Source organism: Panthera leo, chromosome B4 (assembly GCF_018350215.1).
Source record: "Panthera leo isolate Ple1 chromosome B4, P.leo_Ple1_pat1.1, whole genome shotgun sequence".
In the NCBI taxonomy this organism is placed as follows: Eukaryota; Metazoa; Chordata; class Mammalia; order Carnivora; family Felidae; genus Panthera; species Panthera leo.
In genome coordinates this window covers 129,849,815-129,875,267 of record NC_056685.1, presented here as the reverse complement: position 1 = coordinate 129,875,267, position 25,453 = coordinate 129,849,815, and the positions used below count along the sequence as shown (strand labels likewise).

Sequence of the window (25,453 nt, the reverse complement as noted above, 5' to 3'; positions counted from 1 at the left end):
TCTCCGGGCACAGGCGTGGCCATGAGCCTGTGTCAAAGCGAACTGAACTCCTAGCCTTGGATCTGTGTCCTTCTGATGCTCTCGTCCCCCACCCCCCTTGTGCTGGGAGTCTGGCTTTTGGGAAGTAAGAAAGAGACTGATTTCTTTTTTTTTTTCTTTTTTAGCTGCCCGGAACTTCTGGCTGGAGAGCGTTGTCTCCTCAGGAGATTCACTAAAAAGCTTGGGGACAATGGGATGTCCCACGAGAGGGGGGGGGGGGGGGTGTGGTCCTCAGAGACCTGGGTTTGGAATTTGATCCGAAGTGACCAACCATCCTGGTTTGCCTGCCACATAAGGGAGTTGCCTGCAGTCATGGGCTGTGAGGGCTAAAAGTGGGCCACATCTCGACTCTGCCACTCATTGGGTCACCGTGGCTAAGTCACTTCCCCTCTGCATGCCTCGGAAGTTTAGCTGGAAAGTGAGGTCAATAGCCAACCAACATCCCTCTCATGAAGCTCCCAGAAGATTGTGGAGGCAAAGGTGGAATGTGTTACCTCCCAGCAGATGTGGAGTTATTTTCTCACTGTTAGCGGTGGCCCCCCCTGGTGAGGGATCTCCTCCTCCCTCCCCCCACCTCCCGCTGCCTATTATTCACCCGTTCCCTGCCCCACGCTAATCAGCACCTACTACGTGCCAGGCCCTGGATGTGCAAGGGTGGAAAAGAAGAGCCCAGCCCTCACGGAACTCAGAGCGCATGCAGGCGTTAATTGAAACGCAGAAAGAGGAATTTGTTCGGCAACAACTTTTCATGAGCAGCTACTATGTGCCAAGCATCGCCTTGAACGTTGTGCGGACATTATTAGCTCATTGGACCCCCGCAATAACCCGGTGAGGTGAAGATTATTCTATCCCCGTTTTGTACGTGAAGAAATTGAGGCTCGGGAAGGTGAAATAATCAGTAGAGAAGCCAGGGAGAGGACATTAAGAGGAATCTTCTTGAAGGAAGGGTTCATGTCTGTGTGTGTGCGGAGGGAAACAGCTTTCCAGGAGGGAGGGAGCAGCAGGTGCAAACGTTGGGAAGCAGGGACCAGCATGATGCCTCCAGGTACCTGCAAGTTCACCGAGGCCTGCTTATTGAGTGAAGGGTTCATACTTACCCTGCAGGGGCTGTGGAGTAGAGAGGACGTCTGTATGGAGACAAGAGTGGAGGCCAGGTGACCAGTGGGCTGACTTATGCTGGACACTTCTTTTTTTTTTTTTAATTTTCAAAGTTTATTTATTTATTTTGAGAGAGAGAGAGCTGGGAGGGGCAGAAAGAAGGAGAGAGACTCTCAAGCAGACTCTGCACGGCCAGCACAAAGCCCCACCAGGCGCTCGAACTCACTAACCAACCGTGAGATCATGACCTGAGCCGAAATCAAGAGTCGGACGCTCGACCCACTGAGACACCCGGACGCCCCTGGACACTTCCTATTAGTTTTAAGGTCTTGTCCCTCCAGGAAGGGTTCAGTCAACCATACACGGCCGATGATCAATGGCTAATGTTTAGCCAGGTCCTGGGCTGAGCCGGGGGTTACAGAGACTGTTTAGGGCCAGTCGGAAAAGGCGCCCAATTAGCGCAGGCCGGGCCCAGGAGGGCTCACCATCTGAGCGCAAGGTCTGAGCGCTCCAAATCGCAGTCGCTAAAGGTCCTCCTCCCCCAGCTGCCTACCTCCTGCACACCTGCCGCCAGTGGAGGGAAGATGGAAACCCGCCCACAGCCACAGAGCGAGGCGGTCAAGTTCAGCCCCTGTAGGGCGGGTCTCAGCCGAGAGGTGCGCGGCGGGGAACCCCAAAGGGCCTCGGGGGACCTAGGGGCACCCCTGGAGGGACCTCGCCCGAGCAAGAAAAGTCTACCCCGAGGTAGTCGGGCCTCTGGGCGGGGCCGGCAGGATGGGACGCCCCGCCCCTGCCGCGCCCGGCCCCGCCCCGCCGCGCGGAGCCTGGCCTTATAAGGTGAGAGCGGCGCCGCGCTCTCGTCTGGGCCGCTTGTCGTCACCTGCGTCCGCCCGCTCCGCGCCTAGGCCCGCCCGCCAGGGGCACTAGTCCAAGGCCGCGCCAGCCTGCGCCTTCGTACCCAGAAGCGTCGCCCTGCCCGCGCACCTGCGCGGTTCCCAGCCAGCCGTGCCGGAACCGGGTCCCCGCGCGGCGAGGCGCCGCGGGTTGGGGGGCCCGGAAAGTTGGGGTGGGGGGAGGTAGCGCTGGGCTGGGCGCAAGCCGGGGTGGGGGTGGGAGGAAAATCGGCCCCTCTTCGGGACTCCCCAGCCCGCCGGGTGCCTGCTAAACCCGGCTTTGAACTCAACTCTGACAAAGTTAACCGCCCAGTCAACCTGCGCGGTGTGGCTTAGTAAGAGCCAAGACTCAGCAACCACACGACTCAGATTCCATTTACTAGGTTGCATTCTGGCCTTGGTGGGCTGTGGGCAAGTTCAGCGGTTCTCCTGTGCCTCGGTTTTCTCATCTGTAAAGTGGGGATATATAATGGCTGCTTGCTCGGGGTTGGGGTTGAGCATCAAATGTGTTCATATAAGTGAGCAGTTTTCAGCAGGTTTTGGTGGAGTTGCTAACACCCCAAAGGGCTGCTTCTCAGATGTTGAGACCCAAACGGCCAGAAGTTCAGCCTCGGTCCTGGTCTTCTTTCGCCAGTGTTAGGGGGTTTAGGAGCAGTTTTTAAAAACACGCAGGTATTGGGGCGTCTGGGTGGGTCATTTGGGCACGCCTATGACTTGATTTCAGCTCCGGTCGTGATCTCATGGTTTGTGGGATCCAGGCCTGTGTAGGGCTCTTCACTGACAGCACTGAGCCTGCGTGGCTCTTTCTCTTTCTCTCTCTCTCTGTCTCTCTCTCTCCCCTCCTCTGTTCACACACGCTGTCTCTGTCCCAAAATGAATAGATAAACCTCAAACCCTGAGATTCTTATTTCTCACATTTCCTGAATCCTGGTTAGGGGCAAGGAGAATGCCTTTGGTTAGAATGTCTCTCACACCCCTTAGCAAAGGAGAGACAGGCCTGAGACTGGAAGACAGGAGCAGGAGATAGGAGCTGGGTAAGTTTCATAACATGGCTTTGTTTTGGGGACTTCAGAGTTTCCATTGAGAGTGTAGAATTACTGTTTATGGCACTTGGCTTTCCATACATGGTGGTGACATAATATTCACTTTAATGTTTTTTAGTATGAAAATGTGCAGAAATACACACAAGGGCATAGATCCTTCATAGATTCATGTAATGTTCGTAAATGAGTGCGTTAAAACAGGAGCTGATTTTCAAAAAAAATTTTTATAAATTTTTTTAACGTTTATTTATCGTTGAGAGATAAGAGTGTGAGCAGCAGGATGGGGGGGGGGGCGGGGGGGGGGGGGAGACACAGAATCTGAAACAGGCTCCAGGCTCCGAGCTGTCAGCACAGAGCCCAACGCGGGGCTCGAACTCACAAACCGCGAGATCGTGACCTGAGCCGAAGTCGGTCGCCTAACCAACCGAGCCACCCAGGCACCCAAAACGGGAGCTGATTTTTAATGAGAAGAATAAGATAAGGGTACAAAGAGTGCCAAGGCAAAGCTCTTGAGTTTGCTAGCAGTGGCTGACGTTTGGCAGGAACCTCCTGGAGACTGGACCCTGCCCCAGCAGGGGACGGTGTGGCTGGAGGAGGTGGGATCTCAGAGCCTGACTGGCCAGCGTCCTCGCGTCGTAGCACGCAACTACAGCACGCAAATGCCTTCACGCCAGCGCACCCCAGCCGGCTGCCTCTAGACTCAAGTCTCCTCGCCTGGGTTACTTCTGCATTTGCTTTCTCAGCTGCCCTCCTGGGCCACAGGCACCCACCCGGCACACCAGAGCCAAAGGAATTTTCTAGACCGCTGAAACTCCTCCATGGCTTCCCCAGTGCCTGCAGGAGAAAGACCCAGACCTTAGCAGGGCTGACGAGCCTTCCACGGTCCGGGGCCCACAGACTGCTCAGCGCCTCTTCCTAGCACTTTCCTCCCACTTTCCTCTCAGGTCAACATGCACCATTTGCAGCTTCCTGAATATTCATTAAGTAAATATTGAATGCGTTAGTATGCGACACCAGAAAGAGAGCTCCACAGTGGTGATGTGCAATGCAGGCAGGGTCCAGCCATCTCTCCTGGAGTTCACTGGCTAGTGGGGGAGTTGTGATACAGTGTTCCCAGCAAGGTGGGGTCCTCTGGCCAATGTCTTCATCTGGGGCTTTTATCTGGGTGGTAATTCACACGCCTGTCTCTTTCACCGGACTGTGAGCTGCACGAGGGAAGCCATCCTATTCTGGTCGGTCTAGTGTCCCCCGGTCGCTTGCGTGCGTGGTGCCTAGTAGGTACACAGCAATCCTTGGATGACGGACGATTCAAGCAGCGAGCCTCCGCACCAGGACCCCCGCCCCAGAGCAAGTCAACCTTCAATCGATCATTCGTTCATTCATTTTAAGCGAACAGTTCCACCGGCCCACTAAATCAGAGTGTGCCAAGCCGCTGATGGTGGAGCATTTGACTTGCAGGGTGAGAGTGCTGCGCTCCAGCAGACTGTGGGACGGCCAGCAGCGGAAGGGGACAGCCTGCCTGGCCCCCTGTGGGTTGATGGCCAGAGGAAGTGTCATTTCGACAGGGCCTCCCGGAGTGAAGGCAGGGTTGGGTGTGAGGCTGAGAGAAGAGGGAACCTGGAGGACGGAGAGGTGTGCCGGGCGCTGTGCGGTTGCCGGGGTGGGGGCCCCCAGCTGGGTGTGGCCCGAGCCTTTGGTCCGGGTGTGTGAGCAGGGAGCCCAGGCAGACAGGAAGCTCCTTCCGTGCCAGCTGTCTTGCCCCTGCTGGTGAACAAAGGGTACATCGTCTGAGGCAGCGGCTTTTCAAGGTTTTCTGACTGCGACCAGCACGAAGGCACACATTACATCACGACCTGGCACAAAACACAAAATCCAAGCAAGCATTTCATGAGACCGTTTACTACCCGAGACTCACTCTGCTCTTTTCCCATCATTCTTATCCTCGTCCTGATTATGAAATTCTGAGTCTGACTCACCAAATTAATTTCAAGAGCTACCTGCACTTTGACCTGCACGTTGAAAACCATTGATCCAAGCGTCCTTCCAAAGGGTCTGGTAGTGGCTGGGAGGCCCTTTTTAATGCACAAAGAATTTAAACGCTCAGCATCCTGAGTCCATTCCACAGCCACTTTCTTTGTTCTTACTTCCCTTTTTTTTAAAAAAATGTTTATTTATTTTGGAGAGCGAGTGAGAGCAGAGGAGGGGCAGAGAGAGAGGGAGACACAGAATGCGAAGCAGGCTCCAGGTTCCGAGCCGTCAGCACAGGGCCCGATGCGGGGCTCGAACTCACGAACCGCGAGATCATGACCTGAGCTGAAGTCAGTCACTTAACCGACGGAGCCACCCAGGCGCCCCAACATGGCTCTTTTCACTTGTAAAGCAGCCCAAGAGGGTGGGGTGGGTCCCCCAAACCCCGACCCGTACCCCTACCCTCAGAAGTCTCCACTTGGCAGGGCACCCCGGGTGACTCAGTCAGTTAAGCGTCCGACTCGTGGTTTCAGCCCAGGTCATGATCTCACGGCGTGTGAGTTCGAGCCCCGCATCGGGGCTCTGCGCTGACAGCATGGAGCCTGCTTGGGATTCTCTCTCTCCCTTCTCGCTGCCCCTCCCCCACTCATGCCCCCCCCCCCCAAATAAATAAAATAAACTTTAAAAAAAAAGAAGTCTCCACTTGGCATCTAGTTCCCCTGGGGCAGGGGCGTGGCCCCAACTCAAGATCCTTGGCCCTCAGGACACTGGAGCCAGAGGAGACCTTCGAGATGGAGTCCAACCCTCTGGTTTTATTTTTCTGGAAACTGAGGCCCAGAGCGGGGAGGAGACTCAGCTGAGTTTCCTCCACAGGAGTCATCTCGGAGTGAATACTGAGATTCGGGTCTCCCGGCTCCAAATCCAGGGCTCTTTCTTTTCACTGTTGCAGGTGGAGAGTCTGTGGAAGGGGGAGGGGGGCTGGGGAAGGGGCTTGGGGGAAATGTCCTGCCTGGGAGAAGCTGGGCTGTGTGCTTGCAAGCCCCCCCCCCCCCCCCCGGGGGACCTGCGTCCTTGCTGTGATCCTGCCACTCTCTTTCTGTGGACCCCGGCCGAGGCACTGCCCTATAAGGAGGGGACAGGACCACAGGAGGTCTCAGAGCCCTTCCTGCTCTGAGCCTGAGCTGCCTGCCTTCTCCTCTCGTGCGCTGGAGGAGGGCCCTCCCTCCCCCAGCATGAGATAAGAGAACACCCTCTCTCCCTCCTGTCCCCAAGCCTGAGTTGCCTGGAGCAGTGACAGGGGAGGACAAAGCCTGTGGGAACCTGTCTTCTTCCGGGAACTTGCTGTTTCCCCCCTGGGGGCCTCTGGATTAGGATAGTGGCTTCTAGTCCTTTCTTTCTGGAGACATTGGATATGGTCTGAAATCCAGGCAGAGGGGCCCTCCTCCCCCTGGGCTTGCTGGCTCCTTGGGCTCGTGCATACGCATGATTTGCCTTCTCAGTTCACTCTCCTTTTCCATGTGGGCATCTCCTAACTGGACCCACGTGATTCTTAGGGCAGGATTTCAGACCCTGTATCTGCGATCAAGAGAGTTTACAGTGGGAGGGATTTGGACTTCTCTCCCTAGGGGAGGCAGCATGAGTACTGGGTAAGATCTGGGGTTCTCAAAGGAAAGTGCCTGGGTTCCAGCCCCAGTGCCCTGCTTGGGTAACCTTGGGCTTCATCTGCATTATCTCTATGTGCCCCATGGGGACCCTATCAGATAAATAATATTCATGACCTCCCTGAGGCTCAGGGAGCAAAGGGACTCAGTCAGGCACCACACAAGAAGGGAAGGAATCTAACTCACGCTCACTGAGGTGACAGGTCTCTGGACCCTCCCTCCCATTCATTCCCCAACTGCCTCCACAACATCCCCACCGGACAGCCTCCCAGCCCCTGTGCCTTAGGGCAGGCTGCTGTACAGAATTCCACAGACTGGAGGGCTGGAAGTCCAAGATCAAGGTGCCAGCAATGTTGGGGCCTTGCTGAGGCCTTCTTCCTGGTTTACACATGGCTGTCTTCTCGTATCATCATTAGCGTTTCCCCTCTTGTTCAGGGGACACTAATCCCATCATGGGGGCTCGCCTCCCGAAGGCCCCACCTCCCATCCCGTCCCATCCCATCCCATCCCATGCGGGCTTCAACACAGGAATCTGGGGGAACACCAACCTCTCTTTTCTCAAGTCTCCAACTAAAGAGACTTTCCCTAGCGGGACAGCAATGGTTCTTGGCCGGCTCCTCCTTCTAGAAAGACCATACGAGGAGGCTGGGATTCTTCAGTTTCAAGCCACAGAGACTGACTCTGCATAACTCAGCAGAATAAAAATGGAGGTGGAGGTGGTTATTGGGACATGTTGGCCACGCCTCTGCAAAGCCGGAAAGGCTGGGTGCCCGCATCTCCTGGGGGTGCTTCTTGCCTGGTGGCTTCTGGGCCTTCTGGCTGGCCGTCCTGAAAGAGATGACTTTAAGGTTAGGAGCGTCTGAGCTCAGCCCCGGGAGTCTCAGACCAGGGTTCTGGCCCACTTCCTCTCCACGGGTTGAGTTCGTGGACCACCTTTCCAGGATGTGGCCATCAGACGCTCTCTCCCCCGCGCCCCTGCCCCCGTGTTTCTCATTGGGGTTCAGATTGTCTTGCCTGGTTTGAGTCACAGGCCTGCCCCTGGAGAGGAGGGGCAGGACCTTGTGACTGGCCGTTCTGCCATCACCAGGTGGAACGAGGCAGGGGTGGATCCCCCCAAAGGAAGGGATTGCTATGAACAGAACAAGGAGGGGAATCAGAAGCTCTCCACCCTGGATTCTACCCACCGGCCCTCATCCTGGCCTCCTGAGAATAAATTCCTCTTCCCCTGCTTCCCCTCCCCGCTTCTTCCCGCTTTCCCTCCCTCCTTCAAACACTGATTGAGTGTTTGCTTTGTTTCGGGCACATTGCTAGGCCCTGGGAATTAAAAGATAAGTCAGACCCAGGGCCAGCCCTAGGGAACCCATCTAATCCTGATCAGCATACACTGCTGATTAGCCACGGCAAGGCCAAGTCAGGCATTACCAATCGACCACAGCACACTTTCCCCGGGAGCCTGGGCTCAGCCTCAGGATGCTCTGCACAGAGCTCGGGGCAGCCAATTCTCATCAACTGGAGTCCCATGATAGGGAAACCTTTTGCTGTGCCCGGCCCCAACCCCACCCCTTTCCCATAACAATTCCAACATTTAAAACCAGCAGAATTCCCCTCTGCTCACTCCCAGGGTCATTTCTTCGCCATGGTGGGGGTGGGGTGGGAGGGGGAGAGAATGGTATTGGTGTGCTCAGTTCCCGACCCCAGTTGGCTGTTGAGTCAACTTTGTGGTTAGGAGTCTGAGCGCAGTTCCTGTAGACAGAAAGACTACGTTTGGATCTTATCACTGTACCCTTCTGAGCCTCTGGTTCGGGATGAATTTTCTATGACTCCCACAACCAGTGACCACAAATTTCGTGGCCTAAAATAGGCCAAATTTGTTATCTCGCACTCACGGAGGTCAGAAATTCACAATGAATCTGATGGAGCTAACATCTAAGCGTTGGGGGCACCTGGGTGGCTCGGCCCGTTGTGTCTGACTTCGGCTCAGGTCATGATCTCATGGTGCGTGAGTTCGAGTCCCGCATCAAACAGTGGGCTGTTAGCCAGAGCCCGCTTCGGATCCTCTGTCCCCTGTCTGTCGGCCCCTCCCCTGCTCGTTCCCTCTCTCTCTCTGGCTCTCAAAAATAAACATTAAAGAAAAAAAAAGCGAAAATCAAAGCATCAGCGGAGTTGTAGTCTCTCTGGAGGCTCCGAGTGAGAGAATCAATTTCCTTGCCTTTTTCAGGCTCCTGGAGGCCATCCCCACACCTGGCTGGCAGTCCCACCCTCATCACCCCAAATCTCTGCTTCTGTCCCACCTCCTTCCTGACTCTCTGACTGCTGTGGTCTGCAGTTTCTGTCCCCCTCAAAATCATACGTTGCAATGCCAACCCCCAAAGATGACGGGCTTCTGGAGGCGGGGCCTTTGCAAGGCGCTTGGGTCAGGAAGGCAGAGCCCTCACTAACCGGATCAGAGCCCTTGTAAAAGAGGCTCCGGAGAGCTCCCTGGCTCCGTCCCTCCCACCAGGTGAGGACACCTGGAGAAAGTGTCAGCTGTGGATCCGGAAGAGGAACCGTAGCAGAAAGTGAAAGTGCCAGCACCTTGATCTTAGACTTCCTGCCTTCAGAACTGTGAGGGAAAAAAAAAAAAAAAAAAAATTCCTGTCGTTTACAAGCCAGGCAGTGTGTGGGGTTTGGTTTTAACAGCCTGACTAGATGGCGACCTTGACCTTCTACTTCTCTGTTATTGGGGCCTTTGTGACTACTCCAGGCTAACTTGGGTAACCCAGGATAGTGTCCCCACCTGGAGATCCATATCAAAACCACATCTACAAAGTCCCTCCTGCCATGTTGGGGAATGGTCATAGCTTCTGGGGCTTGGAATGTGGACACCCCTGGGGGCCGTTATTCTGTCTGCCACAGGTTCCTGTACCCGTAACATGGGGTATCGATAACCCACCTCAGAGACCCGTGGGGAGACCTATTATGTGAGACAATTCGTGAGAGGCGCTGGGCACAGTGCCCAGCAGTTGCCCCCGGGCGCTTAGAGGAAGACTTTGACATTCCCAGAAGCAGTCGTTGGAGAGAGCCCAGCATCCCGCTCCCTGACCTTGGCCCTATATCCCCCCTTTTCTCATCCTTCCGGGCACCCTCTGTCCAACCCTGACGACGGGGGCGTGAAATCCCTGCAAAATGTCAAGTTTGTACTTGTCTTTCCGAGGCTCTGCTCTGTATCACCGCCGCCCCCCTGCCCCCAGCCCCCACCTCTAGGCTTTCATAGCGATCACCTGCTTTTTTTTTTAATTTTTTTTTTTAACGTTTATTTATTTTTGAGACAGAGAGAGACAGAGCCTGGACAGGGGAGGGTCAGAGAGAGAGAGAGGGAGACACAGAATCTGAAACAGACTCCAGGCTCCGAGCGGTCAGCACAGAGCCCGACGCGGGGCTCGAACTCACGGACCGCGAGATCGTGACCCGAGCCGAAGTCGGCCGCTTAACCAACTGAGCCCCCCAGGCGCCCCACGATCACCTGCTTTTTATAGAGAAGCGGTACCAGCACAAGCAGCAGCAGAACCATGGAACTTGTCAGGGCAGTTAGTTAGTAGTTACTAGTTAGTAGTTAGTTAGTAAGTAAGTAGTTAGTTAGTGGTTAGTAGTTAGTTGGTTAGTAGTTAGTTAGTTAGTAGTAGTTAGTTAGTTAGTAGTTAGTTAGTAGTTAGTTAGTTAGTTAGTTAGTTAGTAGTTAGTTTCCCCCAAACAAAAGCAGAAGGTCTGGGGTGGGGCCATGCAGTCTGAGTTTTCGGGGGCCCTGCAAAGGATGCCAATGTCCCCTTAAGCTTGAGAACCCTGGGATGGAGCATCTCAAGCACCCTCACCTGCCCGGTGGACACAAGGGGGCCCTGAGGCACGGGCGTGGTTGTGAGGCTCAGGGAGGTGAGTGGGAGGCTCAGCCCGTGCAGGTAGGAGAAGGTAGAGCGCAGGTCGGAACCTGAGCGGGGCTGGTGTTCTTTCTACATCACCGTGCACCTCCACCCTTGGGCACCGCCCCCACAATGCCACCTGGACACGGGGGCCCGGCGCCCAAGCGCTCCAGGGGAAGCTCTACCCAGCCACTCCCAGGGCACAGCCCAAGCCCAGGGACCTCTCTCTCTTCACCTGTCGTGTGTCATTCTGGGCAGGGCCCTGCGTTCAGCCCCAGTCTGAGGCTCTGATAACTAACTTATACTCGAGTAGAAATGGCTGATAGCGCCGTCGGGGGTTACGTGCTCCTTTTCGGGGGCTGCCTGTGGTAAACAGGAAGGAAGAGAGTTCACGGTGGGATTTCACCTGGTCAGGCATGTCTGGAGGCATCATGTGCGTGTTTGGGTGGGAGGGCTACGGACTTCCCAAATGCAGGCAGAATGGTATGGAAACAGTACGGGGCGCTGCTACGGCTAGATCATGATCATCACTGCCTAGCGACCTCGGGTAAATCATTTCATTTCCCTAAGCCATCATTTTCTTTCCTGGAAACGGGGATGATGCCTGCACAGGGTTCCACTGGGATAACCTTGAGCAGGTGGCCCTTTCCTCTCTAGATTGTTCTGGCAGGTTGCCGTGAGCTGAGCCCAACCGGGCAGAGTCGCCCCACCTTACAAAGTAGGCAGGTCCCTTCCTGGGACCACCTGCCAGAGGGGATGGCCAGGGTCAGAGTGCCTAGCATCCCTGCTTCTGGAAGGCTTCTCTGATGCGAGCCTGAGCCCTGAGCTCTGGTTGTGTAGAGAGCCCCGGACTGGCAGTCAGGGGCCCGGGGTCTGGTCCTGGCTTTGCAGCTGACTTACTGTGTGACCTGCCCGATTCCCTGTCCCTCTCTGGGCCTGTGGCCTTGCCTGGAGGATGAGTGAGATGTGCAAAGGCCCTTCCCACCCCAGCTTGGTCACCCTCCCCTGGATCCCTTGGCAGCCCTGCCTGTCCTCCTGGATATGGCAGCGAAGGCATCCCGCTGACTTGTTCCCACAGCCTATGAGATGTGCCATGTTCTCCCCTGCATGAGGGAAGGGCCCTGTGTTTGTGCCTCCTCGTCCTGCCTTCAGCCTTGCACCAAGCACTGAGCTCTACGTACTGTTGTGCTCAAGAAAGACCTGCTGATACATTTCCAGCGACCTTGGCTTTGCCCAGGTTATTTCGAGAGAGAGAGACAGACAGCAAGCAGGGGAGGGGCAGGGAGAGAGGGAGAGAGAGAATCCCAAGCAGGCTCCGCACTGTCATCACAGAACCCCACGTGGGGCTCGAACCCATGAGCCGTGAGATGATGACCTGAGCCGAAATCAAGAGTCGGACACCTAACCGACCCGAGCCACCCGGGTGCCCCCAGGAGAGTATTTTTCTTTCAAGGTGCCATCTCCTCCAGGAAGCCTTCCCAGACGCCACCTCCTTGCAACACACCTACAACTGGTCCTCCCACCCTTCTCCCCTGGCTCCAGCCATCCCTCCCTTTCAGATTCGTTCTTAGAACAGTGACTGGCACACCCAATGTGGGGGACGGCGGGGTTGAATCCACTGGGATTATGGTCTAAGGGGAGAGACAGAAGAAAGAGAGAGAGAGAGATGAAGAGAGAGGCCAGTCTTTGCAGGGATGGGGGGGAGGAGACACATCTGGAAGGGGCTCTGCCTCAGGAAGGCAGATGGCAAACAGCTGGCTGGGGGTGGCTGTGACTCACCCCACCCCTGCAGGCTGGGGGATGCTGACGACAGGCTGAGACGAGTCCAAAGGCCTAAAGGAATTTTGATAAGGGTAACACAAGCCCTGGAGTATTTCTAGAATGCAGGAGGTCAAGGGTGCGGGGAGCAGGGTCGGAGCAAAACTGCCGGCTTATGTTACTTATTTATTTATTATTATTATGTGGGTTTTTTTTTTTTCCTGGATAAAAAATTCACATGGCACAAAATTCAAAAAGTGCAAAGGGGACACAGTGAAAAGTCTTTCCTCTTCCCCTTCCTGCCATCCAGTTCCTCTCCCCAGAAGGCCTGTGTTTCCAGGGGCTTCTGCATTCTTTTCTTTTCTTCTCTTTCTCATACAGGGACGCATAGTAGCCACACTTTTCCTCACTTTCCTTTTTCCCTTCACGTGTCCTTGACAGCATGTCATATCGGCACCTAAAGAGCTTCCTCTTTTTTTTTTTTTTTTTTTTTTAATTTGTCTGTGTTTAGGGTTGCCAGATAAAGTACAGGATTCTCGGTTGAATTTGAATTATTTGAACTTCCGATCAAGAAAAATTAACTTTTCAGTAGAAGTTTGTCTCATGCAACATTTGGGACATACTTACACTAAAAAACAAAAACAAAAACCCTACTTGTTTTCTAATCTGAAATTCACATTTAACCAGGCATCCCGTGGTTTCGTTTGTCCAATCTTGCAGTATTTCATGGGGATTCCTTATAACTAAGTCTTTGGGGGGCACCTGGGTGGCTCAGTTGGTTAAGCGACTGACTCCGGCCCAGGTCATGATCTCGCAGTTCGTGAGTTCGAACCCCGCGTCGGGCTGTGTGCGGACAGCTCAGAGCCTGGAGCCTGCTTTGAATTCTGTGTGTCTCTTTCTCTCTGCCCCTCCACTGCTCACGCTCTGTGTCTCTCTGTCTCTCAATAACAAATAAACGTTAAAAAAAAAAAAATTTTTTTTTTTAAAGTCTTTGGAAGCTTCAGGAATCAGACACCTGGGACCTGGTGGGCATCCACCCCCTGGACTTTGAAGGTCCAGCACTAGATTTCCATCTCCAGGCCCCCATTGCCAAGATGAGAAATGAAAGCCTCTCCGCGTCATCTGATCCACCTCCCCTTGTCTGAGGCCCAGAGAGGGAAATGACTCACACAAGATCACACAGCCAGTCGGGGCAGAATGGGGCTAGGCCATTTCCGTCTCCCGTCTCCAGACGGTTTTTTTCTCAGGCTGCTTAGCGTGACATACTCACGGGGGTCATGAGTTGTAAGCCTAAGCTTTTGGAACGTGCACAGACACTTGGGAAGCCAGAAACCAAGGGCTCCAAGTTCTGTGGGGAGAGGCGGGCCCACAAAACCCTGGGGAGCCCTACTCCCTGGCAGGGGGGTTTCCAGTATGGGTCCAATCCCCACAACACCTGGCTAATGGTAACAATAATAATAATAATAATAATAGCTGTCACTGTCGGGTACCTACACTGTGTTGGGTGTTCAACCAACTTGTCCCTTTTGAGTCCTATAGTGGTCCTGCATGATGAGTCAGAGCAGTCCTGTCCCCACAGCTGGACACTAAGGCCCGGAAAAGGTAACTAATTTCATCATTCGCCAAGATCCCCCAACCGTGAAGTGACAATGCTGGGGTTTTAACCCAGATATGTTTTGTTGTTGTTGTTGTGTTTTTTGTTTTTTAATTTTTTTAATGTTTTATTTATTTTTGAGAAAGAGACAGAGTGTGAGCGGGGGAGGGGCAGAGAGAGACTGAGACACAGAATCTGAAACAGGCTCCAGGCTCTGGGCTGTCAGCACAGAGCCCGACGCGGGGCTTGAACCCACGAACCGTGAGATCATGACCTGAGTCGAAGTCTGATGCTTAACCGACTGAGCCACCCAGGCACCCCAACCCAGATGTGTCTGATGCTAAGGCTCAAATCCTTTGCACCGGGATTATGAACACTTATCGATATACTTGTGCCAGTTTTTTCAGGTGAGAAAGCAGAGTACGTGTGACAAGCCCTCTCCCTGAGCCCACTTTGGTTTTGCAAGGGCCCAAAGCGGGAACAGACTTCTGGTCCCTGTGGTCCACAGGATGAAGGCCAAACTCTCACTGGTCCCTTCCTTGACCTTTGATGATGGCCATGAGTCTTCCCTGCCTGTTTCTCCAGGCTTGTCCCCTGCCTCTGGGCACCTCCCCTTCCTTGCCTCCAAACTTCCACGCTTCGACGCTGCGGTCAAGTGGAAAAAGTCAGGTGGAAGAACTAGGGACTCCAGGGACAAGTAGTTACCTGCTGTGTGACCTTGGGCAAGTCACTTAACCTCTCTGAGTCTCCCTTTCCTCAGCTGTAAAGTGAAGTCATGTCTAAGTCTCAGCCTGGTGCCTGCCCACCTCACTGGAGACTAATTAATATGCATCGTTGGAAGGAAGGAAGAAAGGGGGTACTTCTGGTGTTCCCACCGTATGCTAGACCCTGTAGGCGACACTGGGGACCCTGGTGAATGGGCCGGCCCAGTAGCTGCTTTCCTGGAGATCTTTCTCGAAGGGCTGCGGATGTGGTTAATTGCAGCAGGAGGTTAAGTAACTGGGGCTTTGTCACTTAGGGCAGGATTTTCCCCAAGCCTATGCCCTTTGACCAGGAACCAGGGCACAGAGTTACCCTAATCTGAGTTGCCCCCGGTCCACTCAGCTTCAATGGTCAGAGCCTGGCTTCGCCCCCAGGGTCTGCTTTTCCAGGCCACCTGGCTCTCCCTTGAGACCGAGACTGGGACACTTGGAGAAGGCTGGGGGAGGGGGGGGCGGGGGAGAAGGGGGGGAGGCGGGGCCTAGGCCTCCACTTGGCTCCGCCCATGCTCAGGTGTGCGCCAGCCTGGTCGGGGAGAAGCTGGAAGGCGGCTCCGAGCACTGAACCGGAGGCCCGCCCAACGGTTCCTTCAAGCCTCCATTGTTTTCTTAAGAAACCTTGTGAATTTTGCATTCCACTCCCTAGCAGATCTGTGTTTGTTTTAATATAACGTGATTCCACCCCCCCCCCCCCGCCCCGGGAGGATTTTATATATGTGTATAAAATCATGATTCCCTCTCTTCCTGCCATGAAGGTCACAGTAAATCTGACTGCAGAGAGCATGCCATTCCTAACCATGGCCCAGCAGTGTCCCCACCGATCCCTGTGGGGATGGCCCCCCACAGGACACTCTTATCCCTGAGTACCGCCTTCCCTTCCTCCCTTCTCAGATCTGACCCCTATCAAGTCACTATAGCCCATCCATCTGTTTCTGTGACTGCCTCAGCTTAGACAGCGGCCCCCAGGCCCCAGCCCAGGCTCGGGCCAGTCTGTTGACCACCTAGAAAACAGCTCATGAAGGAATGGGCAGGGTGGTGGCCGTGTGTGTGTGTGTGTGTGTGTGTGTGTGTGTGTGTGGAGGGGCTGTGGGCAGAATACTGGCCTCCCAGTGAAGGCCACATCCTAATCCCCGACACCTGTGAATACATTACCTTAAATGGGCAAAAGGAACTTTCCAGGTGTGGGTGAGTTCGGGCTGGGGAGCTGGGGGAAGTTCCGCCTGCCCTTCCTGAAGGCCTGCCTTGCAGATTTCGGACTTGCCTTGCCTTACAGTCAGTTAATCAATCGTAAGTTCCTTACAGTCAACCAATCGTTCAGGATATATGTGCCCTACTGGTTCCCTTCCTCTGGTTGAGCCCCGAGGCCAACAGGACCCAAGGGAAATTGGCCTCTGGGGTCTGTATGTGGGAGACCACTCAGAATGGGGTCATGGTGGGCAGAGGAGAGCCAGCTCAGGAAGCGTCTAGAAGGTCGGGTGCCCCTCAGCTGGGGTCTGTCGGGCCCAGGTCCCCAGGGATGGGTGGAGATAGGGTGCAGTCCCCACAGGAGTTGGGGGGCGGGCGGCAGAGCTAGGGAGGGGCCGCGGGGAAGAACAAGGCCTGGAACAGGCCTGGGAGGAGGGTGAGGTTTCCCGGGGGATGGGGAGAAAGCAGGCCTACAGGGGCTGGAAGAGAAAGGCCAGGCTGTGAGATCACACCCCGGGCCTGGGGACACAGCAGGAGGCCCACCCCTCCTGGGGCACACTGTCCCTCCCTGGGGATGCTGGCGAGCTGTCTGGCACCTAATAGTCACTGAACAAATCAGAGGAGACCAGGCCTGGCCAACAGGCATTTGACAACATCTGAGAACACAGAACGGGAGGGGGGAAGCCCACCCACACGCCTGGTTCACACCCCTTGGGAGCCGCTGCCGGGGGGGGGGGGGGGGGGGGGGGCGTGGGAGGGAGAGTTCTGTTCCTGCCTCCCTCCCTCCATCCACCCCCCTTGGGTAACTTTCCTTTTTAAGAGCAGGCCCCTCCTCCCCATAGGGTAATCAGAGCCAGGATATCTGCCCCCAGTTCAGACTTCCATTTCCCCTCAGACCTCTCCTGGGCCGTGGTTTTAGCAAACAATTTGGATCCTTCTAGAGCCTGGGGTAGGAGGCCTTGACCCCTTCCTTCTTAGTGGTGCTAAGAAATGCTCCGCATTCCTGAGTCAAGAGGCCGGGGCCCATTCTTCTCCCTTAGCACAGGGGCAGACCCAGAGGAGCAAAATGAAGTCTGAACCCAGACACCCCTCCCGGGCTCCCAGCTCCTTCTGCCAGCGCCCGCTGAGGTGCTGTCCCACAGCCACTCAAGTCCGCACAGAGCCATCTGGGGGCTGGTGAGCTGAGACCCAGTCCTTAGGCCCTGGGGCAGGAATGTGGGAGAACAAATTCCTGGGGCTTCCCGCCCTGGAGGCTGGGCTCCTGTCTTCAGAGCTGCCCAGAGGAGGGCCCTGCCTAATTCCTGTGAGTCTCCGCCCGATGCCCAGCCCAGCCTGGCACTGAGGAGGCTCTCCATATGAATTTATTGTTGAGGGAGGGAGAGCAGGACAGGTCAAGGGGGGGCGAGATCCTAATCGGCCACCAAGAAGCCATTCCTCCCACCCCTTCCCCTGTCTCTCCCGCACTCCCTTCTCTGCTTTTGGGTGCGGTGCGCCCTGCCCCCTCCACTCCCCTAGATTAAAAATCCCCAAGAAGGTAGAGCTCACATCTAAACCCTCTGCATGTCCCTCCAGAGCACTAACTTCATGTTGGTGTGATCTTGACCTCAATCTCTTTATCTGTAAAATGGGTTCACAACACTACTCCCCCCCCCCCCCGCCCTGGGTTGTTGGGGAGATTAAAATGAGATGGGGCATGTTAAAGCCCATGGTAAACAGAAAAATGGCCCCCCAAAGATGGTCATCCAGATGATCTAATCCCTGGAACCTGTAAATAGTTAGGCTTCCTGCAAAGGGGCATTCAAGTTGCAGAGGTAGTTAAGGTTTCGCATTAGTTGACCTTAAAACAGGGAGATTATCCTGGATTACCCGGTGTAATCCCTTAAGGGAGGGGGAGAGGGAGAAGCGGAGGGAGGGGCCGTGAACCAAGGAGTGTGAGCAGCCTCCAGAAGCTGGAAAGTGCCGTCCCCCCCTCAGAGCCTCCGGAAGGAACAGAGCCCTGCTGACACCTTGATGTTGTGCAGTGAGGTCAGTGCTGGACTTCTGGCCCCCGCGGCTGTGAGATAATCCGCGTGTGCGGTTTGAAGCCGGGCTCCTGGTCCTGTGCTGGCTCCTTTCCTGTCTCCAGGGCCTTTAGTCCCCCATCCTTTCTGCACCCCTGCAATAAGCAGGCCTTTTACCCCTATTTCATACATGATGAGACGGGCTGGGAGGGGTCGCGTGACATGTCCAAGGTCACGCGTGCGGCAGGGTGGAAATGGAATCAGAAACCAGGCCTCTGACTCTGGCCCCTGGATGCTGACGCACCACAGGACCTCTCCTAAGGGTCGCCCAGGGGATGTAAAAGTATATTAATGGCTGTGCAAATCCACGGGGGTGGTTCTTATCCTCCCTGGCTGGCCAGAAGCCCCTGCCTCTGCAGAGACCTCTCTCTTTCCCCCCCGAACTTCAGTTCTTGCCAACCCCCATCCCCCAGCTCCTTGCCCTGTGTCCTTCTGTCTTTCCGGAAGGGAACTGGACTGTGGCCTTTGACACTTGTCTCCATCGCCCCCCAACCTTTGCAGTGCTAACACCCAGGAACAGTGAACACGGGGTTCTCCTTTCCTGCTCACCAGGCCGCAGCCCAGCCCCCTACCCTCTACCCTCCCGGGAAAGGCTGTCCTCAGAGCTCCTCAAAAGGGAGATACTCTATCCCCGCACAGGCTGTGTGAGTGGACAGAGTGGGAGGGAAGCTGGGTCCCCCGCGGCCAGCTGACAGGTCAGAGGGGAAACTGCACTTCCTGCTGGGCCCCCGGGGAGTCTTGTGTCTCCTAGAGGCCAGCTGGGTCCTTGCCTGAACTCCCGGAGGAGAGAGGGCAGGGAAAGGAGGAGGGAGGCAGGGAGAGGAGGAAGGACGAGGCAGAGGGAGAGGAGAGAGAGAGCCAGAGACAGAAAGAAACAGAAGCGAGAGGGTCAGATGCAGAGAGAAAGAAGCAAGAGAAAAAGAGACAGAGAAACAGGAGAGGGAGAGCAAGTCAGACACCCAGAGACAGAACAGTAAGTATGAGAGTTCGAGAAAGAGGCCCAGACAAACGGAAACAGACCGGGCAGGCCAGGCCCAGACAGGCCACCTGGGATACCTGGACCTCGCAGACTTTCTCTGGGTTTTCTGTGTGTCTGTGCCCGGAAGCCGTAAAGCTCTGGAGAATTACTGGGACAGCCTGTTTGAAAGTTCCTGGCGTACCGTGGGGGCCAGTACAGGGTCGTGAACCTCATTCCTTTTATCCGCGTCTTGACAACCTTGCATTTTGATCCAAAAACATTTTTTTGGATCAGTTTTGTTTAGTGTATACTATGTGCCAACAAGAGAGAGGTGTTTTGTTTTATTTTTATTTTTTAGTTTATTTACTTATTTTGAGACACACACACAGAGAGAGAGAGAGAGAGAGAGAGAGAGAATGCATGAGGAGCAGAGAGAGGAAGAGAGAGTTCCAAGCAGGCTCCGCACTGGCAGCGTAGAGCCCGATGTGGGGCTCGAACACACACACCATATCATGACCTGAGCCGAAATCAAGAGACTCATGCTTGACCGACTGAGCCACCCAGGCACCCCTGAAGCACTTTTTAAAAACCTTTCTCTTGGGGCGCCCCACGCAGGCCCAGGTCATGATCTCATGGTTCGTGAGTTTGAGCCCCGTGTCACTGACAGTGCAGAGCAGGCTTGGGATTCTCCCTCCCTCCTTCTGTCTCTGCCTCTCTCTCTCTCTCTCTCTCTCAATAAATAAACTTAAACGTTTTATAAATAAATAAAGTGCGTCAAATCGTGCTCGAGTATCACAACTCACACTCAAGATGCTAAAGAACGCTGGAAGAGGATAAAACCAAAGGGTAAGTTGGGAGAGTGGTGTAGCAGGCAGAAGCCATCCGGTGTGGGTAGGGAAGGCTTCCTTGAGGAGAGAAGTTACTGAATTTTACCTGTAAAGATGAGTGTATTAATCGAGACTTTCTCTTTTGCAAGGGACTCAATTGGCTTAGAGAAATAATAAGATAAAATTTATTGACTCACATGAGTGGAACGTCCAGGGGTAGATGACCAGTTTCAGGCATGGCTGGATCCAGGTGCTCAAGTGAGCAGTATCACGAAGGCTTTGTCTCGGTCCACATCTACCTCTGCTTTCCTCCCATTGGCTCCATTCCAAAGTGGGTTTTTTTCTGCACAGTGACAACGCACATTTATGGGGCACCTGGGTGGCTCAGTCGGTTAAGTGCCGACCTCGGCTCAGGTCACGATCTCGCGCTTCCTGAGATCGAGCCCCATGTCGGGCTCTGTGCTGACAGCTCGGAGCCTGGAACCTGCTTTGGATTCTGTCTGTCTGTCTGTCTGTCTCTCTCTCTCTGCCTCTCCCCCACTCGCACTGTCTCTTTCTCTAAAATAAACATTAAAAAAAAAAGAATGAAAAACAATTCTTAAAAAAAAAAAACACGTATTTATGAACTTACAGTTTCTGTGGCTCGGGAATATGGGCTCGGCTTAAATACCAGCCCGGGTCTCACAAGGTGACAAAGTGTTGGCAGGAGCTGTAGTCTCAGCTGAGGCTTGACCGGGGAAGAGTCTACTTCTAAGCTCCCACAATTGCTGGCAGAATTCAGTTCCTCGCTGTGATCAGACCAAGCGCCTCATTTCCCTGCTGGGTGTCGGGGGCGAGCCTCCCTCCGTTCCTTCCCCAGCATGGCTCTCTGCCTCGTCAAAGCCAGCAAGGGAGACAGAGCCTCTTCACGAGAAGGAGGTATATAACAGAGTCACATACGCGTGACTATGTACACCCCGTCCCGTTTGCCACAGTCGGTTGGTTAGAAGCAAATCGTAGCCCTGTCCGCACTCCAGGGGAGGGGATCACACAAGGGTGTGAACGCCAGGAGGAAGGATCGTGGGGCTGCCCTAGAGTTCAGAGTTCAGCCGCCGCAGACACTGAGCAGCGGCCCAGGGTTGAGAGTCAAGTTCAGTAGACAGAGGATACTCAGGAATACACACACGGGCCCTGACGACAGGTTGCTCTGCTCTTACACCATGAGCTCGGAAGGGTAAGAAATCCCGTCTTGCTATTTGTGTTTCCTCGGTGGCCTGCCCAGCTCCTGGCACATAGTAGGCCCTTCGCGATACCACGTTGGATTGAATGGTTGAACTAGACGACATACCCAGACTCTCATTCATTCATTCATTCGCCAACTCGTTAATCCAGCCGGCGTTTACTGGGCCCCTCACACGCACCAGGCCCTGTGCCGAGGGCTGGGACGCGGTGGAAAAAGGACAGAGCTTTGCCCCCACTGGAAGGATACGACTGGTTACAGTTTGTGGCCTGCGAAGACCAGGCACGTCCCTGCCTGTGATCCTGGTGTGTGGATGTGGAAGAGACTGAAGTTCAGAAAGATACAGACTTTACAAAGATGGCCGCTGGACTCCCTCTCCAGTGCTCTCTCCTAGGAGGACCAGGCTACCTGGGTGCCGTTGGGCCCACTGCTCAGGACACATCCCTTCGTCTGGCTCAGAGTTTGAGAGGTGCCCAGTGGTGGCCTCCAGTGGGGCTGGGGTGTCTTCCCCGGAGAAGTGGCTTGGGGCCACAGCAGCTGGGGAAGGGTCTGACGTGTGTCCTCCACCCCCACCACAGGCCCGATAAGAGAGTGACCGCAGTCCTTTTTGGGTCACTTTCTTGGTCAAAACAGGAACGTGGTCTTGAGTGAAAAGGCAAGATATGGAGAGAACTGCCACCAAGTGACTTGGTCAGCGCGGAGGATGGGGACAGCGAGTTATCGTCTCAGGGTCCTTCCTAGGGCCTTGGTTCACGAGGTTTCCTCTCTAGTTGTGCTGCCCTATTGACTCCCTTACTTTTCTTTTCTTTTCTTTTTTATTTTAAATGTTAATTTGTTTTTGAGACAGAGAGAGACAGAGCATGAACGGGGAAGGGTCAGAGAGAGAGAGGGAGACACAGAATCCGAAGCAGGCTCCGGGCTCCGAGCTGTCAGCACAGAGCCCGACACGGGGCTCGCAGAGGTTCTGAGACGATGATTTGAATACGAGTCATTTGTTTGGATAAAGTTCCCCGGCAAATCAGGTCAGGGAGAGGGGACGGTGAGACAAGGAAGGCAAGACAAGGACAAAGCATGTGGGTTTCCACTGGGGATCTCTGGGAGCCAGGGCAGAAGACACACAGCCCGGCCATTCTGCCCAAGGGGCGAAGGCGCCCGGACACTTGATGACCGGCTCCCGTCAGAGGACTTTCCTTTCTCGGCACTTCCGGCCTCCCCTGAGCTCAGGGAGAGCCCTCCAATGAGATGGTGCAGGTGCTGGCAGGAGAAGTCCCATGGGGGATCACAGCACCAGTGCCCATCGTGTCTCCATCAGGATGTTTGGAACAAAACGTATCGCCGTGAAACATCAAACTGTGAAAACCTGTGACACAAGCCAAAACCCCCGTTTCACAGGGGGGCTGATAGAGTCCTAGTGGTGGCCAGGGATTTGCCGTCGACTTAAGGCGAGTTAAGGAAAGAACCAGAACTACAACCCAGGATCCAGGTCTCCAGGCTGGGAGTCCAGCATTTTTTTTTTTTTTTTTTTTTAAGTAATCTCTATACCGAACGTGGGGCTCGAACTCACAACCTGGCGATCGAGAGTTTCACGTTCCACCGACTAAGCCAGCCAGGTGCCCCCCACCCTGCTTTTTTTTTTTTTTTACTTTTTTTTTTTAAGTTTATTTATTTATTTTGAGAGAGAGAGAGAGAGAGAGACCATGGCTGGGGAAGGGATGGAGAGAGAGGAAGAGACAGAATCCTAAGCCAGGTCTCACGCTGTCAGTGCAGGGCCCAACACAGGGCTCAAATTCATGAATCATGAGATCGTGACCTGAGTCCAGATCAGGAGTCGGACGCCTAACCGACTGAACCACCCAGGTGCCCCTTAACTTGTAATTAAAAAAAATTTTTTTTCAACGTTTATTTATCGTTGAGAGACAGGGAGAGACAAAGCGTGAGCAGGGGAGGAACAGAGAGAGAGGGAGACACAGAATCCAAAGCAGGCTCCAGGCTCTGAGCGGTCCGCACAGAGCCCGACGCGGGGCTTGAACTCAAGGACTGCGAGATCACGACCTGAGCCGAAGTCGGACGCTCAGCCGACTGAGCCACCCAGGCGCCCCAACTTTTAATTTTTGAACTGACTTCCCCCATGGTAACATCTTGCCTAACTATCGTACAACATCAAAACCAGGAAATCAACATGAGTGGGATCCACAGAGCTTATCTGGATTTTACCAGTGATACGTGCACTCGTGTGCTGGTGCGTGGGGAGCTTTACACACTTTTATCACGTGGGGAGCTTCATGTAACGACCACCGTAATCAAGACACTTAACCACCATGAGATGCGTCGTTATATATAGCGACCCTCGCTGCCCCCTTGTAGCTTCTGGGCCCCACCTCTGTAACGATGTTCGCTCACGGGCGTCGTGTAAATGGAGTCACACGACGCGTAACCTCTTGAAATTTTTTTTTTCCACTCAGACTAATTTTCCTGAGGTTTAACCGAGTTGCGTGTATTTATGGCTCATTTCTTTTTATTGCCAAGTAGTAGTCCATGGCGTGGATGTACTACAGTTTTCGGAACCATTCATCCATTAGAAGGATATTTGGCCATTTTTTTTTGTTTTGGCTACTATGGATAAAGCTGCTGTGAACATGCACGTACAAGCTACTGAGTTGTGGCGGCCAGGATAATGGCCCCCGAAGGTGTCCACATCCTCATCCCTGGAACCTGTGGTTATATTACCTTATCTGGCAAAAGGGACTTTGCAGATGTGATTGAGTTGAGGACCCGAGTCATTGAAGTTTTAGCCCGGCACCTAGCCGCCCAACCGAAGACCGCATTTCCCAGACTCCCTTGCAGCTACACGTGGTCATGTGGCTGGGTTGAGGCCAATAGATGTGAACGACTCTGATGAGCGTGCCTTCTGAGGGTGACCTGTGTGAGTTACCCAGTGTCGAGTAACAGATTTCCCACAACTTAGCAGCGTAAAACAAACATAGGCATTTAGGGTCTCACCCAGTTCCAGTGGGTCAGGGGTTGAGGAAGGGCTTAGCTGGGTGGTTCTGGCTCAGCATCTCTCACGAAGTTGTTATCAAGATGTCCGCTGGGTCTGCGATTATCTGAAGGCTGGGCTGTGGCCGGGAGGTCCGCTTCCAAAGTGGCTGCTTCACGTGGCGGGCAGTTTCACGCTGGCCGCTGGTGGGAGGCCTCTGCTCACTGTATGGACCTCTCCACAGGGCATGAGTGTTCTCATGACATGGCGGCTGGCTTCCCCCAGAGCGCGTGACCCAAGAGAGAGCAAGGTGGAAGCTCCAATGTCTTTTATGACCTAGCCTCAGAAGTCACACTCGGTCTTTTCCCAAATACCCTATCGGTCATGCAGTCATCCCTGTTCAGTGTGGGAAGGGACAACACGGGGGCACGAATATGGGGGGTAGGGGCAGGGCAGGGATCATCGGGGACAATCTTGGAGGCTGGCCACCCCATGTCCTTAATAGGAGAGGAATGTGTCAGCCCTTTCTCTCTTTCTCTTCTCCCTCTGCCTGGAATGACAAGTGAATTGCAGTTTTGCGGCAGAAGGCACGTGGATAAGAGGGAAGACAGCTACAAAATGGAAGGAGCCTGGGCGCCCAGCCCTGGGGAGTTGCCACGCCAGCTCTGGACCACCTCCCTGGACTGTCACGTGAGGGAGAAACTTGTCTCTGTGTCATTGAAGCAACGATATTTTCCACACTGTTACAGCAACATTGCTTGCCCCCTAACCAATACTGTCCCCTTGCTGAAGCAGCAAGATTTAAAAAAAAATTTTTTTAATGTTTATTTATTTTTGAGAGAGAGAGAGAGACAGAGAGACAGAGCCCAAGCAGGGGAGGGACAGAGAGAGAGGGAGACACAGTATCCAAAGCAGGATTCAGGCACAGAACCCAACGCGGGGCTCAAACCCACAAACCACGAGATCATGACCTGAGCTGAAGTCGGGCGCTTAACCGACTGAGCCACCCCAGGAAGTGAGACTTTGAGCTTGGTGTCCCCACCCCTTCAGCACCTTGACCTCTGGGGGGCTAGGTGAGGGGAAGACAGCCATTGGATTTCATCTGCTTCTGTGCCCCACCCTCCCGTAGCTCAGGTCCTGGCCGTCTAGAAAGCAAGGTAAGCAACCAAATTTCAGCCCATCCCTCCCCTACCAATTGCCCCCATGTCTCTTCCTACTCAAAGGATGGGCTAAAGGCATCATTCCTTTATTTGAAAACTTCTTAAAACCGGAGGTTTTTACGTTGCCCTGGAACCCACTGACCATTAGCATCACTCCATGAGTGGGTCTCCGCTTTCCTAATATAGTCCTGGCCATCTGTTTAGATGCACTTGGCAGTCTAGAAAGTTCTTTCCCATCAATCCCTTTTCTCCCTTGAACATGAAAACAACCCTGTGAGTCTCATTTTGTAGGGAAAAAAGCAAGGCTCAAACAGAGCTGGAAGGGATAGCAAGGAGAGGATGTGTGTGCGGGGGGCGGGGGG

General features: G+C 54.2%; 1 long non-coding RNA gene across 1 annotated transcript; it reads right to left on the bottom strand.

Annotated features, from left to right (window-relative positions):
- Positions 1-3,454: 3,454 nt before the first annotated feature.
- On the bottom strand, positions 3,455-21,499 carry LOC122223738. The gene is made up of 3 exons (XR_006204447.1): positions 20,367-21,499; positions 7,251-7,530; positions 3,455-4,926 (listed from the first exon to the last, which is right to left on the bottom strand). It is a non-coding gene; the product is annotated as an uncharacterized LOC122223738 (long non-coding RNA).
- Positions 21,500-25,453: the final 3,954 nt, after the last annotated feature.